This window comes from Mustela nigripes, chromosome 2, assembly GCF_022355385.1.
Source record: "Mustela nigripes isolate SB6536 chromosome 2, MUSNIG.SB6536, whole genome shotgun sequence".
Lineage (NCBI taxonomy): Eukaryota > Metazoa > Chordata > Mammalia > Carnivora > Mustelidae > Mustela > Mustela nigripes.
In genome coordinates this window covers 123365823-123383154 of record NC_081558.1, presented here as the reverse complement: position 1 = coordinate 123383154, position 17332 = coordinate 123365823, and the positions used below count along the sequence as shown (strand labels likewise).

The 17332-nt window shown below is 42.2% G+C and overlaps 1 pseudogene; it reads left to right on the top strand.

Annotated features, from left to right (window-relative positions):
• The first annotated feature begins 2131 nt into the window (after positions 1–2131).
• Positions 2132–17332, top strand: part of LOC132010519 (heterogeneous nuclear ribonucleoprotein A3-like) — a 54362-nt pseudogene continuing 39161 nt past the window's right edge.

The window sequence follows — 17332 nt, the reverse complement described above, 5'->3', positions numbered from 1 at the left end:
CTTCTATTAAGTTAGAAGTCCAATACTGACTTACTCTTAAGAACAAGGAAGAATTTTTCCAGATATCTCTGGCAAGTTCTCCTAATAGTTCATTGGCTAAAATTGGGTCCCTATTTTTTCCTAAATATTCTGAGACTGTTCTTGAGCAATGAGCATTAATTAACAATGAAAAATTATGCCTGCAGTCAAGAGTGGAGTTGGCTTGCTCCGAGGCAAGGAACTGTTTGGAGCATAGAGGATAAATACAAATACATGAACAGAACCAGAATTTGGTTAGGAAGAAAAAGAACGTATTTCATGGAGAGGAGAGAGAATATTGAAGAAAGGAGGGCCATACCACTGGTTCTCAACCCAAGCTATACACCAAAATGATCCTTTTAAAAGACTAATTAAAACCTAGTATCTTCTGGATGCCCTGGAGCAGAAGTTGGGTCACCAAGGCTCTGAGTGGCCCTGCCCTTGGGCTTTGGGTGGTCCTATCCCTGCAGAGGTTCAGTGCCTGTGTTGCGTGCCTGACATTCCCATTGCAGGGCTGGAAGTTCTGCCCATTTGGGGCTGTAGTGTTGTCTGTCCCCCACCCCACCGTGACTCTACTTGGCATTGCCCTAACAGGGAGCTCTCTGCAGTGGCCCCCCACTTGGGAGAGCTCTCTTGAGCCTCTTTTATGAGAGCACTAATTCCATTCATGAGGGCTCTACCTTCATAACCTAATCACCTTCCAGAGGCCCCTCCTCCTACTACCATCCCACAGCATTAGGCTTCAACATAGGAGTTTGGGAGAGACAAAAGCGTTCAGACCATAGCACCATGGAACTTGTTTAAAGTTAAAACTCTTGGACTCAATCCTAGTCATTCAGATTCGGTAGGTCTAGAATGAAGCTTAGGAATCTGCTTTTTACACAAATTTACCAAGTGGCTCTGGAATAGACTCTCTTTAAATAAGAAGAAAATTTTTTCAGCCATTTGTGAAATCTGCTCTGTATGCATTTGCACCCAAGGACTCTGCCACTCAGTAAGACTTTGGGGCCTGCAGCCCTCACAGGGAGGACTACCTGTGAGTTATTGAAGCGGTACATATGTCCGCATGCAACACTGGAAGGAATGTCCACATGGGAGAAAGGATGGGTGTAAAGTAACAACCACAGGAGACAAAGTAAAAATGCTGGTCCATTAGACACTGAAGAGGCACATGAAAGGGTTCATAGGGGATATTAATGGAGCACCTGAGGATATCTTGTGGGTAAGGAAGGGGCACACATGTCTACAGGGCCTGGAAAGACCACACAGAAATGTCCCCATGAGACACTGGTATAACTCTGCCAGGAGAAAAGACATTACCCAGGCACCATTCTCGCAAACAGAAGTACAGTTACCCTACCAATGAATTTTGGGAAAATAGGTGGTTTTACATTTTTTAAAAGATTTTATTTATTTATTTATTTGACACAGAGAGAGAGAGATCATAAGTAGGCAGAGAGGCAGGCAGAGGGAGAGGGGGAAGCAGGCTCCCAGCTGAGCAGAGAGCCCAATGTGATACGGGGCTTGATCCTAGGACCCTGGGTTCATGACCTGAGCAGAAGGCAGAAGCTTAACCCACTGAACCACCCAGGTGCACCAGGTGGTTTTACTTTTTAAGTAGAAATGAAAACTGAAAATACCTGAAGTGAGGCACCTGGGTGGCTTAGTCCGTTAAGCATCTGACTCCTGGTTTCAGCTCAGGTCGTGGTCTCGGGGATCCTGGCATCAAGCCCCGCATGGGGCTCTGTGCTGAGCACTGAGTTGGGATGAGATGCTCTCTCCCTCTCTCCGTGCCCCTCCCCCCACTCGTGCACACTCTCTAATATAAAATAAATTAATAAAAGCTTTAAAAAAATACCTGGAGATACCATCATCTGGTATTTTAGACAGGAAGAAAGGCCTTGTCAAAGGTGATAAACCCATGGCATGGCGGTGGCCGCAGACTTTTGTAAAGTGGCTTGCGTAGTCTTGAGTGGGAAGAGCATTGCGGTAGATGGCTAGAGCCTTCACCTGGTAGCTGCGGGTCCTTACCAGACGCTGTTGCCAATAAGATTTGCTTTTTTTGTCGTGTCTGGGATGGGAGTGTGTGATGGAGAGGGGGCAGGGGGCTAACATGATGCCCGTACCAGCTCCTGGGGCTACCGCACACAGCGGGTTTGGGTGTCGGTTCGGCAGGAGGCTCTTTTTCGCGGCGCAGGCAGGTGAGGACTTGCGTCCCCGGGCCGAGCCAAAGTTGAGACGAGCTCAGGAAAGAGGGTGCTAAGGAGCTGGAAGTGCTTGTACTTGCTGAGGACAGCTTCCGGAAGTGGCACCTTGGTACTGCTTTTAAAGAAATGTGAAGTTCATCACACAGTAGTCGCTGGTTAAAGATAGATAAGCAGAAGCTTTTGGAGGAGGGCACTCTGTGCTCCCCCTCCCCGACCCCAGCAGTGGGCAGGTCCCCAGCACTACACCCCAGGCTGTCACTCCTGTCAGAGGCTACTGGCCTTGCCCCTTTCCACGAGCTACAGCCCTCACGCCACCTTTAAGAGATGGTCTTCTGTGGTAGAGCGGAAGAGTCCGAGACTCCAGGAGTAGGAAAAGATCAGGTGGCCTTGTGAGACTGCTTGAGTGTTTGGTCATGCTCCTCAGAAGGAGACCTTAGGAGCTGTGTGCCCTCGGGCAGGCCAATGAACTTCTCCAATGAGAATTTCTCTTCTATAGAGTTGGGATTCCAAGAGCTCCATGGCAGTCGCAGTAGGCAGAGGATGGGAGGGAGTTCAGAGTTCTTTCCTCCCCTTCCTCCAGGCCTTCTGCCATTAGCCCTGCAGCCCAAAAGACTGCTCTGCTCTGCTCAGCGGGTTTAACTCTGAGCCAGTGATAGATAAATACCGGGAAGTTTGTCCAGTGGGAGGAGAGAGAAAACAATTCAAGTGTAACCTCATAGGGAAACACTTTTCTGTGATCCTTCCCACACCTGTAGAATATATACCACCCTGCTTTTTTCCCTTTTTGTACCTTGTCCCTTTGTTTTCAAGGACACTGTGATTTTTTAATTGCATTTAAATTTTAGGGGCGCCTGGGTGGTTCAGTGGGTTAAAGCCTCTGCCTTCAGCTCAGGTCATGATCCCAGGGTGCTGGAATTGAGCCCCGCATTGGGCCCTCTGCTCAGCAGGGAGCCTGCTTCCCCCTCTCTCTCTGCCTCCCTCTCTGCCTACCTGTGATCTCTGTCTGTCAAATAAATAAATAAAATCTTTAAAAAAAAATCTCTAAATTTTATTATATGTCGGGGTCCCTCACAGGAGTGACCCTGAATAGGCAGAGGCCCATACTGTAAGTCCTTGATTTTCGGTACTGTGAGTTCCTGGCACTCCATAAGGGAGCAGTAAGTGTTTGGGAAGGAAGGGATGGAGCGAATGAGAGAGAGAGAGAGAGAGAGAGAGAGAGAGAAGGGGGCTGGCAGAAGCGCCAAGCCCTGGGAGCACAGGAAGGGAGGAGGGGATGGGCGTGTGCCCCAGGGAAGAGTGGAAGGGTGGTGCTTCATTGTCAGACCCCGCTGCCAGAGGACAGGACTGAAATGTTCCAGTTAGGAAATAGGAGTGGTGCTCGGGAAGGTGAGGAGTTTCTATAACTCATCCCGTGTGGCATTTCAGCCTACACCAGCCTACACCAGCTGGTGTAGAGCAGCTGGCCAGAGTTCTAGGCAGATCTGGGTATAGATATATAGACAAGAAGTTTGTTTTAACCTGGTGATATGCATCCCAGTGTGGGAAAGGATGCGTGGGGACTAGTCTGGCTTCTCGATAAGTTAGTCGCTGCCCCTGTCCTGGGCTGTCCTGAGAAGGGCAGATCCAAGCCTTGAGGACCTGCCAGACAGGGTGTGAGATGTTAAAGGCAGACACCCTGTGCATTTGTGTCAGTAACTCCATGTCTCTATGAAGCTGGTGTTTCGTCAATGTTTGTAAAATTTGTCAAATTCACATCTACTCCTCCTGTTTCTGTGGGTTTACTTCTCCTCTGTCTTCAGGAAAGAACACACTGGGCTTCCCATGGGGAACCGCCCTGCCACAGCTCCCTCTTATCTTTGTGGGACAATCACAGGTAGAATTTTAGCTAAAAATATAATTTTTTAACTAAACAAGTAGTCAAATTTCAAGTTCAGTTTGACTTTCAAAATCACAAAACTATGGAAACTTACAGAATCCATTGTAAACAGAGTCCCACCCACAATGAATTCAGCCTCCTTTTCAGACAAAGGGCCAAATTAATTGTCTGAGAGAGGAAATTCAGCTTCAAACACCCAACAGGCAGATCTGCTTTTCTTTTCTATTCCAGAGTGCAGCTAAACAGTCTCTGCCGGTCTACAAAACAATAATACCCTTTGGCGGCAGGATGTTTTCCTCCCACAAAGAAATGTGAGAACGAAATAATTTTTGAGGGGTTGTCATATCTAGATGGGCACCTCAAAAGCTTTTAGGTCACTTCCATTGAGCACAGAGGAAAATAGGGCTGTGTAATTGGCCAGGAAATAAAGGCACACTATCTGTTTTCACCTCCATTATCTAACTGATGGGGGTTACTATGTCTGATTGTGACTAAGGTTAATCATTCTGACAGATGCACCTGTAGAGACTCAGGCCAAGCGGTTTCGCTTGCCCCCCCCCGCCCCCACTGAATTGGATTGCATCCTTTTTTTTGGGGGGGGGGGTTAGAGTAACCAATTTGTTACTTCCCAGTAACTGGTTTCTTACTTTTCAATTTCTGTTAAGCAATGGGAACACACATTTGTCTTTTTTGGAAAGTGTGTTTACAACCCAGTTAATTACCTTGTTTCTCCTCTGGCCACAGACAGGGTTAATGGTGGTGTTAAGATCCTTTCTAAAGATTCTGAATATAACCTTATAGGCTGACTAACTGAAGAAAGGAGGAAGATAGAGGAAAGAAATGAACAAAGACCACTCCCCAGCTTTAACCTCTGTGATTAGGGAGAGACAGCAGTGTTGTGTTAGGATGTTGGGGAAGAGAGGAATTTGGTATTAATATTGTTTGTTGCTTGCATTTTCCCCCAAATACCTTTAGTCCTACCTTCCTTTTAATGTAACATTTTAATTCAAAATGGTTTCTGTTAAAAAAGTGTTTGTCAGTCTGGCTTTGATCAGCAGTTTTAAACAGCTGGATGGATTCCCAGGCTTAGCTGTTTTCCCAGAAAAGCTGCCTCCTCCCACATAGCACAGCTCGCTTGTAGACAGATGTAGATTAGCCTCCACATGAGTAAGTCTTCTGGGTATTAAGTACTTTTCTGTAAAGTTACATGAAATAACAAGATCGGACAAGACGTATGAGGAGAGTATAAGGAGTCAGAATGGCAGAATTTCTTGCAGAGTCTCTTGGCGATTTTTCCTCATGTTTGTGCTGAGGGCTCTCTGGTAGAATTTATTAGCTCCTTTAGTAAGAGTCAAATTTTCCTTAGAAGCATCGTTGTATGTTATTGACTACAAATAACTAATATTTTCAAATGCTTTCTACGTGCCAGGCACTGTTTGAAACCCTGCATGAATACTATAACTTTAAACATCACAACAACCTGATGAGTAAAGTCTTATTACTCCCATTTTACAGATGAGGAAAAGGAATGTAACTGTCCTCTAACACAAAACTGCAAAATGGTGGCATCGGAGTTCCAGGCAGTGTGGCTCCAGAACCCATGATATTCAGACTGGGTCTGTGGGCCTGTTATAAATGCAGATTCCTAGGTTCCCAGACTTCAGGAAGCCGAATCTGCATTTTAATAAGATCTCAGGAGATTTATTTGCATAGTAAAGTTCAAGAAGATCTGGTGTAGTATCTTCTTTCTGACTGGATTAATCTTGGGGCAAGGCATTCGACTTCTCTGACCCTCAGATCTCTCATCTGTAAAACAGTCTTCGTAGACGTGTGTGATAACACAAAACAATGTTGTGAAGAGTCTGGTGCTGGGAGAGGGCTTGGGCATTCCCAGACTTCAAAAACAATCAGTGTGGGCGCCTGGGTGGCTCAGTCATTAAGCATCTGCCTTCAGCTCAGGTCATGATCCTAGGGCCCCGCATTGGGTTCCCTGCTCAGCGGGAAGTCTGCTTCCACCTCTCCTACTGTACCCCTTGCTTGTGTCCCCTCTCTCACTGTGTCTCTCTCTGTCAAATGAATAAAATCTTTAATTAAAAAAAATAGTGATATTATCCAAAGAACTTAAAAAGCCTATCCACTACACTACTTCCCCTTGCTCCAAATACTCTTCCCACTACTGAACAGTTGAGTGACTAACAGTTTACAGAAACGTGTTTTTTTTTTTTTTAACATTTAAATTTATGGTAGTACCTCCTGGCTCCAAGTCTAGTACACTTTCTTCTATGTTGATTTGATTGCCTTTTTTTTTCCTTTTAAAATTAATTCTGTGATGCAATATATATCTTACATGGGGTACTTGTCTGGCTCAGTCAGAAGTGTATGTGTCTCTTGGTCTTGTGGTTGCAGTTGTGAGTGGTTTAGCCTTGCACTGGGTGTAGAGATTGCTTAAGAAATAAATAAACTTTAAAAAAAATCATACGTGTAAAAGATACCCTAAAACATATACATACAATATAAACAATAATCATAAAGTCTTAAAACTATAACTGAGTCATACATAGAACCTTGCCTATTATACGACCTTGGTCTAGAACAAGATCGGTCACCTTGTCCAGGAACTTGGATGCTCCCTATGTGTTCCCTTTGCTCCCAGAGAAAAGAGTTGTCTTGAGTTTTGTCTTAATTTCTTGCCTTTTTTTTTTTTAAGATTTTATTTATTATTTACAGACAGAGATCACAAGTAGTCAGAGAGGCAGGCAGAGAAAGGAGGGGGGGAAGCAGGCTCCCTGCTGAGCAGAGAGCCCAATATGAGGCTCGATTCCAGGACCCTGAGATCATGACCTGAGCTGAAGGCAGAGGCTTTAACCCACTGAGCCACCCAGGCACCCCAATTTCTTGCCTTTTAAAAGACAGTTTAACCACCTGAATTCTATGTACAAGACATCATACAGTAAATGTTCTTTTGTGACTTGTGTCTTTCATTTAGTCTCATTTTTATGCTTCATTCATGTTGATGTATGAAGTTGTAACTTATTAAAACTTTATTTCATCACATAACTATTCCACAAGTTATCCACTAAGAAGACTTTTGGGTGGTTTCTCTCTCCTTTTTTTTTTTTTTTTTTGGATAGTTAGTGCTGCTGTGAGCACATTCATAATGTCCCCTGAAGCATATGCCCATTTACCTGGATTATATGTTATGTTCATGTCACTTGACCAGGGAAAGCTTCCCAGCACTAGTACTATTTGTAATCCCACTTTCAGTGAAAGAATTCTTACTGCATGGCACACTCATCAACCCTTAGTATTGTTGGACTTTTGGGCTAGTCTAGTTGGGGTAGAATGGGAAATCATGTGGCTTTAATTTGGATTTTCTAATAATGAGACTGATTATCTCTTGATATGTTATTGGTCATTTAGGGTTCCACCTTCTGTGAGGGAACTGTTCACGTTTTTTTTAAACCTTCTTTTTCTATTGGGTTGTCTTCTTACGAATTCATGGAAAATCTCCACATATCCTGGATACATGTCTTTAGTTGTTTACATGCATTCCCAATATCTTCTGATATTTTTGTGGATTTTATTTGCATTCTCTTAATGTGTGTCTTGATATGCAGATATTCAGAGAATGTCTGAACTTTAATGTAGTTACACTGAATGATCTATTCCTTTATGGTTTGTGCTTTTTATGTTTTGTTTAAGAAATCCTTTCCTACTCTGAGTCATAAACACAATGTAAAATTCCATTTATTTAGGTGTTAACATTTATGCTTTTAATCTACCTGGAATTAATAAAAAAAAAATTTTCTTTTTGTATGGAGTGATGTAGGATACCCCATGTTATTTTTCTTCCATTTGGATAACCAACTATGCCAGAACTTTTATGGATAAATCCACTCTTTTTCTGGCCATCTCTAGTGCTAACTCTGTCAAATATCCAGCATCTGTATATGCATAGGTCTATTATGTGAGTTCCCGATTTTGACCATTGATATATTTGCCTATTCTTTTGTCAATACTATACTGTCTTCTATAAATAAGCCATCTCACCTCTTCCTCAAGAGAAAGAATCTTGGTTATTCTTGTCATTTCTTTTGATTTCTTGACTTCAATAATAGAAGCTGCTACCAGACAATTTCTGTGGCTTTTTACCAAACTATATTAAAAACTGTGTAGTTTTTACCAAACTATATTAATCTTTTAAAATATTTTTAGGGGCACCTGGGTGGCTCAGTGGGTTAAGCCTTGGCCTTCTGCTCAGGTCATGATTTTAGGGTCCTAGGATCAAGCCCTGCATTGGGCTCTCTGCTCAGCAGGAAGCCTGCTTCCCTCTCTCTCTCTGCCTGCCTCTCTGCCTACTTATGATCTCTCTCTCTGTCAAATAAACAAATAAAAAGATCTTTTAAAATAAATAAATAAATAAATAAATAAATAAAATATTTTTATATGGTTCTGTTATTAAATTAATACCTGTCCTTTTGTTTGTTTGTTGTTGAGAATTTTAATGCTCTTAGACTCTACTACCATCATTTTACAATAATGGTACTGTTGATACACAAGTATTTATAGAATATTAACATGTGCCTGGCGTTGTCTGGGATTTACAAGAAATGTAATAAAGCATAAATCACTGTCTTTGGTGCAGAAAAATACATATTTTAGCTGGGGAGACATGACAATGACCCAAAGCTATCTCTGACTACATCTGGATTTGGTTTGTTAGTTTTCAGGCACTCAAGTTATACCATATTATTGTAATGCCGTTTTCTTAGCTCTAACATTTGATGAATTTCCATATAACAGCTCTTTTTATTCCCTACCCATGTGAAGGCCATCAAAACACAGATAATCTGCAAATGACTCATCTGAGAAGAAAACTGGTAAGAAACTGAGAAGAAAACCCTTTTTCTACTTTAAAGAAACTTTATTTATTTATTTAAAAATTTTTTATTTTTAGGAAGAGGAGAGAAAAACACATATCTGTGCCAATTTAAAAAAAATTAATCTTGGTGGGTTTTTTCCTCTGTTGAAATCAGAGTTTGTATCCTTAAGTTCTGTGTTTCTATGAACTTGTTATCTTGTTTATCTGATAAACCTGGATTCATGCCATGGTAATGTGCTCACTCCTTTGTATGCTATCTAAATGTTAGCTTTGGTAACAAAGGAGCTAAATGAGAACAGTGAACACCAACGATCTTTGATACATTTGAACCTAAGTGAAAGAACTTCCCTATGACTCTGCCATTGCACTCCTGGGTATTTACCCCAAGGATACAGATGTAGTGAAAAGAAGGGCCATCTGTACCCTAATGTTTATAGCAGCAATGGCCACGGTCGCAAAACTATGGAAAGAACCAAGATGCCCTTCAACGGACGAATGGATAAGGAAAATGTGGTCCATATACACTATGGAGTATTAGGCCTCCATCAGAAAGGATGAATACCCAACTATTGTAGCAACATGGATGGGACTGGAAGAGATTATGCTGAGTGAAATAAGTCAAGCAGAGAGAGTCAATTATCATATGGTTTCACTTATTTGTGGAGCATAACAAATAGCATGGAGGACATGGGGAGTTAGAGAGGAGAAGGGAGTTGGGGGAAATTGAAAGGGGAGGTGAACCATGAGAGACTATGGACTCTGAAAAACAATCTGAGGGTTTTGAAGGGGCTGGGGGTGGAAGGTTGGGGCATCAGGTAGTGGGTATTATAGAGGGCACAGATTGCATGGAGCACTGGGTGTGGTGCAAAAATAATGAATACTGTTATGCTGAAAATAAAAAAGAAAAGAAAAAAGGTGAAAGGGAACCTGTGTCCTAAGAATGCTTCAGGGTGAATTTTCCTTGCCCTAAGGAGACATAGTGAGCTTTCCAACTACAAAGAGGTAAAACCATGACTAGAATTCTGATTTCCAAATCCAAAATGGCTCTTTCTCTGCATGGAAATTTATGAATCTGACATAGACAGCCTTTGGGGAAGGCCCCATGAGAGAGGAGATCCGCTCTCTTCTCAACGTTGAAATTATTTAAAAATGATTACTCTAAAGGTGAATAGCATTTTCCTAAGAGTCCAGAGAGGAAAATCATACCTTGCAGTAGACTCCAGAGGTAAATATTCATAGATACAACTCTGTTGCTGAGTACAAGGCTAATAAATAGCTCTTCAGGTCTGTTTTTTTAGCGGTCAAAAAAATACGTGTGGTTTATGTTAATACCTGTGATGGATTGAATTATGTTCCTCCCAAAATCATATGTTGAAACCCAACCTTAGAATGTGATCAGTATTAAAGATGGGACCTTTAAGGAGGTAAGCAAGGTTCAGAGGTCTTAAGTATGGCATCCTAACCCAACAGGACTGATGTCCTTATACGAGAAAGACGAGACATCAGGATCTGCACACACAGAGAAAAGGCCATAAAAAGACATCGTGAGAGGGTAGCCACCAGCAAACCCAGGAGAGAGGCCTCAGGGGTAGCCAAGCCTGCCAGTATCTTGATCTTGGACTTCCAGTCTCCAGACTGTGACAAAATAAGTACCTGATGTTTAAGCCACCCCAATCTGTGATGGTTTGTTATCTGGTGGTCCTAGCAAACTAATGTAATATCCACCGAGTCTCCCTGTCTGAAATTTTCTCATGATTATTTTGGGAACAAGAAAAATTGTTGACTTAATTCTACAAAACTACTCTGGCTGCAGCCTCCTGTCCCTACCTAACAAACCACACATACCCCTTGTCTCTACCCACTGCTTTGGTACTTAAGAGCCTCTTTTTTTTTTTTCTTCTTTAATCTGCTATTTGATTTTTTTCTCTTTCTTTTCTTTTTAAATATTTTATTTATTTATTTGAGAGAGAGAGAGAGCATAAGTAGGGGGGAAGGGGCTGAGACTGAGGGAGCAGCGGACTCCCTGCCAAGCAGAGAGCCCAATGCAGAGCTCCATCCCAGGACCCTGATATCATGACCTGAGCCAAAGCAGATGCTACTTGTCTGAGCCACCCAGGCGGCCTTCGCAGAATCTCTTGATCTCCAGCCCCATTGTGCCTTCTGGGATCTTGCTCAGGGCTGGGAAGTCTGCTTCTCCCTCTCCCTCTGCCTGCCACTCCCGCTGCTTTTGCTCTTTCTCTCTGTCAAATAAATAAATAAAATCTTTAAAAAGAAAAAAAAAAGACGCTGGGGGATTGCAGTTTTTCAATTTGACATATAACATATAATCAGGTAAATAAATACCATTTGGATGAAAAATACAGTCGAGGTGGAAGATTTGGATGAAAATATCATTTGGATGAAAATTTGGATGAAAAAATGTAGTCGAGGTGGAAAATTAATGTTGATTTGGAAAATAAAAGCAAGGCAGATGCTAATTTTCTTAGAATTAAAATAATGACTTCCTTTAGGGGGTTATTTTGTTTTGTTTATTTTTAATGCAGAGATCTCTGAATTGTCATTAGCGGTATTTGCCTGAAGTTATCTTGCTGTTTACCTTGTTCATATTCTTTAGATAATGCTCTCTACTTTGTGGTGAGTGCTATTCAATTTCACCAAATTCACATTTTGTAAAATGCATCTTGTGTTTTTTCTCTGACCTTTGTGTGTGTTTGTGTGTGTCTGTTTTAAGGGTTCCGTGGTCCAAAAAATGTCCTCTTCTTCCCAGAAGCTTAAGGCACTTATTTCTCTTTATTTGTTATGATTTATTGCAGGTTACTATGTGTCTGGCACTGTGCTAAGTGATTCCCAGGCAATATGTCGTTTAATTCTTGCACTGTAACTGTGAGGCATGTGCCCATCAATTTTATGTACAAGAACCTGGGGATCAGAAAAGTTAATGGTTGATCTTAATCATGAGTATTGGCTGAGCTAGGATTTGGAACAGATCTGTTGGGTCACTTAACCACTGGGTACTGCTGCCTCATGGTTTCCCTGGTGAGTCTCCTACACTAGCATATGTACTGCGGGGTTTCTCAAAACACATAACACAAAATCTTTTACGTGGTGTGTGTGTGTGTGAGAGAGAGAGAGAGAGAGAGAAAGAGAGAGAGAGAATAAGTGGTGGACTATCTTGAGAAACTTGTTTCTCACAAATCACCCCCTGGGAAAACACAAAAACTGGAGAAAAGTGACCCAAAGGTATGAGTTTAATTGGTGAAAGGATTTTTTTTTTTTACAGAAGTGTAACTAAAATACCATCTAAGACATCAAATTCTTTGTAATTAATAAGAAAGCCTCTTTAAAACCTATTTAATGATGACTGTTTGGGATCACCCCAGAAGCAGAGCCTGACATGGACATGGTTGTGCAGGAGATTAATGAAGGAGAGGTGAACCATGAACCAGGATAGGGCAAGGGAGGAAGGCTAGGTAAGGATAAGGCAGTGGTGAGGTGCGGGGGCAAAACATTTCTTTTTTTTAAGATTTTATTTATTTATTTGAGAGATAGCGATAGACATAGTGAGCGAGCGCAAGGAGCCTGACCCGGGGCTTGATCCCAGGACCCTGGGACCATGACCTGATCCCAAGGCAGATGCTTAACCGACTTAGCCACCCCGATGCCCCAAAACTTATTGAGGCAGCTCCTGTTGGCCAGAGATAACTCTCCAGAGAAGGAGCACAGCAGCTGGGTGGGGACTGAGGCCCTAGCTGGGCAAAGCAGATCTTGTGACGCATCAGTGGCACCCACCGTTTCCTCCCCACATAGAGTCAGATCCACTTGCTTCTTATATTAAGTTCCCTCCATCGACTTAGAGATTCCTCAGGATCCTCTTTGGTTACAGTTTCTAAGGAAAACTTGCAAGGACAGATTTGATGGGATGCAATGTAGTCCCCACTGCTGCAGCTTGTCATGGGGTGGCAACTGACACTCTGTCATCTTCCTCCTCCCCTTGTCTTAGATTCCCATCCCTTTCCATTAGTACTTATACTAGTCTGCATGGCTGGCTTGATTAAGTGACCCAGCCCTTCCTCCCTGGGGTGGTCTGAGCCACTGATGACCATGGCTAAACATGGTGCTGTTGTTGCGCTTGTCCCTGTGTAGCTAACGCTGTGCATGGAAGTGCTAGTCCAGGTCCCAGCCAAATCTCTTCCTCCCCAGCCCTCATGGAGTGAGTACAAGATCTACCTTCCCAGAATCATCAGAGCCAGTGACTCCTGCCAGGCCAGGATGCCAACTTTTTGTGTGTCCACAGCTCTATTGGAACTAGCAGCCTCAAATGACAAGGGGGACAGCTGTAGCTTTACATTTAGTGATGCTCTTACTATGTGCCTGGGAGAACTGACCTCCCTGTGGGAACCAGGGCATTCAGACCCACAGAGACTAAAATTGCAGGAACAGGAAGTATAAATTCCCCAAATGTGTCTGAGAGTGATGGTAAGTCAGGGACCTTCTGCTTCCACCTCTTGTTGTCTAGATTCGTGTTTTCTTCCTATTGAATTTAGCATCACCTCCCAGCCACTTCCACCTTGAAGTTTAGTACCCCCATTGTTGTGGGTTGTTACCTCCAAGCTGGCAGCTCAGCTGCACTTCTAATAAGCCATTTTACCGTTCTAGTATTTGTCCACATCTTCTGGAAGGTACAGTATGTGGGTTAGGGGATCCCTTTGTCATTTTCCTATGAATTCACTCTCCCCAACGAATTCAGCTATAAAGGGCTCCTTTGATCTGAGGTGATATTATATGGGATCACATGTTGATGGACCTTTGGGAGTGGTCCTGACTGAAATACAACAGACAAGAAAGAGAAGTCCTTCTCCAGTCAAGAAGAAACATCCTAGGGTGGGAGGGATATGATGTAGTCAACTTGCCACCAAGTGGTTGGTGAGCCCTTTCATAGCATGGTGCTAGCTCAGGGCCTCAGCATTCGTCTTAGTGCTGATAGGGTAGATACTAAGCCACGGTCAGTTTGATGAAAGGGAACCCATGCAGTTGGGTGCACGCAGACCTCCCCCTCCGCCATCATGGCTTCTCTATTCGTAAGCCATTGGACAGGCACTGGGGTGGCTGAGGCAGTTGCTGACTGAGTCATCCTGTCCCTTGTCTGTTTAGTGCCTCTTCTGTGATGGTGCTTTCCGGTGGGCATATGAGGTAAAATCCCAGTCCTCCCATAGATCCACTCATGTGCTCTTTTCTGGACCTCTTTACTTCAACTTTATAATCTTGCTTCTTCCAGGTTCCTAAGCCACTTGCTTTCCCAGTCAGTCTGTGTATATCCTTAATTCATGTCACCTTTCTCTTTACACCAAGTTCACAAGCAGGTGCAACGGTACTAGACCAGGTACTGAAGCTCAGCCCACCAAGAGGATGTTCTCTCTGTACTATCTTTCTGATACTCTGATCATCCAGCCACAAAACCTGTGCATCTTTTCAATACCGTGTTAAGTCAGACAATATTATTTTACAAAAGCAAAAGCTAGGGTCTGTGTTTCATCAACACCACTGTTCATAATGTCATTTTGATATATTTTGACATAGTTGACATTTTGGCTGCCCACCACCCAAACGTGTTTCTTATTTGAGGAGACTCTCAACAACAGTGCGGGGTCAGGCTTCAACTCCTGCTACAGAAGCCAGGGAAGGTGGACATTACACTCCCCCTGCCCCTGGCAGATAGAGGGGCCAGGCAGATTCCTCTACCAGTTGTTGACTCTCAAGTGGGATCAGACAGCCAGAAGTCACTGCAGCTCAGCCACGTGTCCACAGCAATAACAGCAGAGATGATGTCCCTAGAGGTAGTTTCACTGAAAAGTTCTTGGCTCTGCTTTCTTTCCTTGTTTTGGCAGAGATCTTGATCTCTGGCCATTTCTCCATTCTGTCTGCAACAGAAGACTGTTCCAGTGATTTCCTTTTCTTACTGGATTATTCAGAACCAGTTTCTGGTTTTGCCACCAAGAACCAGGACTCATAAACACTCCGTTGTTAGCAACAGCCAAGCATCTGACAAGGTAGGTGGTGCTAGGTAACAGACACAGAAAGACATCAGCTGTGGTCCCTAGAAAGAGAAATTCTAGGCCAAGATAGAATAAGTAGATGAATCTGTGTGGCAGACATGTAAGGTGGGGAATTGTGTCCAAGGTAGCTGATATCGAGTTACTGAAGTTACCAAAATACACTAGCACCATATTTACCCTGATTATCTTTTGTTTGTAATCTCTAGGGGTCAGAGTCTACCTAATGTGAACTATTAGCTCTCATTATCTTTCAGTTCACATGCCTTTCTTCACCATATCATGAAACAGTTTGAAAAGGAGAAATAATCACATCTGTACTGCCATAATCAGTGGTCCAACAAAAATTTTCTTGTTTTCTTTTTCAGAATAATATTTTCCTTAAATTCATTTCTGAACCACTCTGAAGTCAATATTTCTTCCCTCTTTCCTTCCCTTCCCTCCTTCCATTCTTTTTTCTTCTTTCAAAATTTTCATTTTATGAACGTTATTATTCAAAATATCACGTCACTTGAATATATATATTCATTTTAGAAGAACTGGAACAGGCAGAAAAATGTAAAAGAGAAAGCAGTAATCATCGGTAGTCATTCTTGCCATAGATTTTTAACTTTTGGTTCTTTGATGTATTTTGGTATATTCTTTTGGTATATATAGTAAGCATTTGATTCTTGGTTTCTGCTCAGGTCATGATCTCCAGGGTTGTGAGATGGAGCTCCATGGCTGGCTCTGAGTTCAGTGGGGAGTCTTTTTGAGATTGTTTCCCTCTGCCCCTCCCCTAACTTGCACACTCTCTCTCTTTCTGTAAAATAAATAAATCTTTAAAAAAAATTTAAAAAAATTGTGTGATAAATGTTTTATTTGTTCATGAATGTTTCCCCATATATCAAATTACCCTTTTACATTTGCAGAACTACAAAGTGAAGGGAGATGAAAATGTTGGGGCCCCTGGGTGGTTGAGTTGGTAGTTGAGATTCCGACTCTTGGCTTCAGCTCAGGTCATGATCTCAGGGTCGTGGGATTCAGCCCTGCATTGGGATCTGTGCTTGGCATGGAGTCTGCTTGGGATTCCCTCCATCCCTCTCCCTCTGGCCCTTCCCATCACACTCTCCTCCCCCACACACAAATAAATAAAAACTTTTATAAAAAGAGATATAAAATGTTAAGTTTATTAAAGCATAGTGTCACATCATCTTCAGAAAGCTTGCACTGTTTTACACTCTTAGCAGCACGAGTACCAATCTCAATACTATAGTTTTTAAAAATTATTACTACCTGGATCATTGTAATTTCAATGTTGTTTTAACAACCTTTAAATTATGAATTCTGTTCCTGCTTTGATCATCAGAATTGTCACTTATCGGTCATTCCAAATTTACAAATGTACAGCTTGTTAGGGAAAGGTTAGTGTAGTTAGTTAGTAGTTAGTTAGTGTAGATGATTTTTAAGACATATACTTTATCAGAAAAATGTTTACTAACCAAAGAGGTAAAGGATTTGTACTCGAGGAACTACAGAACACTCATGAAAGAAATTGAAGAAGACACAAAAAGATGGAAGACCATTCCATGCTCTTGGATCAGAAGAATAAACATTGTTAAAATGTCTATACTGCCTAGAGCAATCTATACTTTTAATGCCATTCCGATAAAAATTCCACTGGTATTCTTCAAAGAGCTGGAGCAAATAATCCAAAAATGTGTATGGAATCAGAAGAGACCCCAAATCGCTAAGGAAATGTTGAAAAACAAAAATAAAACTGGGAGCATCACGTTACTTGATTTCAAGCTTTACTACAAAGCTGTGATCACCAAGACAGAATGGTACTGCCATAAAAACAGACACATAGACCAGTGGAACAGAGTAGAGAGCCCAGATATGGACCCTCAACTCTATGGTCAATTAATCTTCGACAAAACAGGAAAAAATATACAGTGGAAAAAAGACAGTCTCTTCAATAAATGGTGCTGGGAAAACTGGACAGCTATATGTAGAAGAATGAAACTCGACCATTCTCTTACACCGTACACAAAGATAAACTCAAAATGTATAAAAGACCTCAACGTGAGACAGGAATCCATCAGAATCCTAGAGGAGAACATAGGCAGTAATCTCTTCGATATCAGCCACAGCAACTTCTTTCAAGATATGTCTCCAAAGGCAAAGGAAACAAAAGGAAAAATAAACTTTTGGGACTTCATCAAAATCAAAAGCTTCTGCACAGCAAAGAAAACAGTCAAAAAAACAAAGAAGCAACCCACTGAATGGGAGAAGATATTTGCAAATGACAGTACAGACA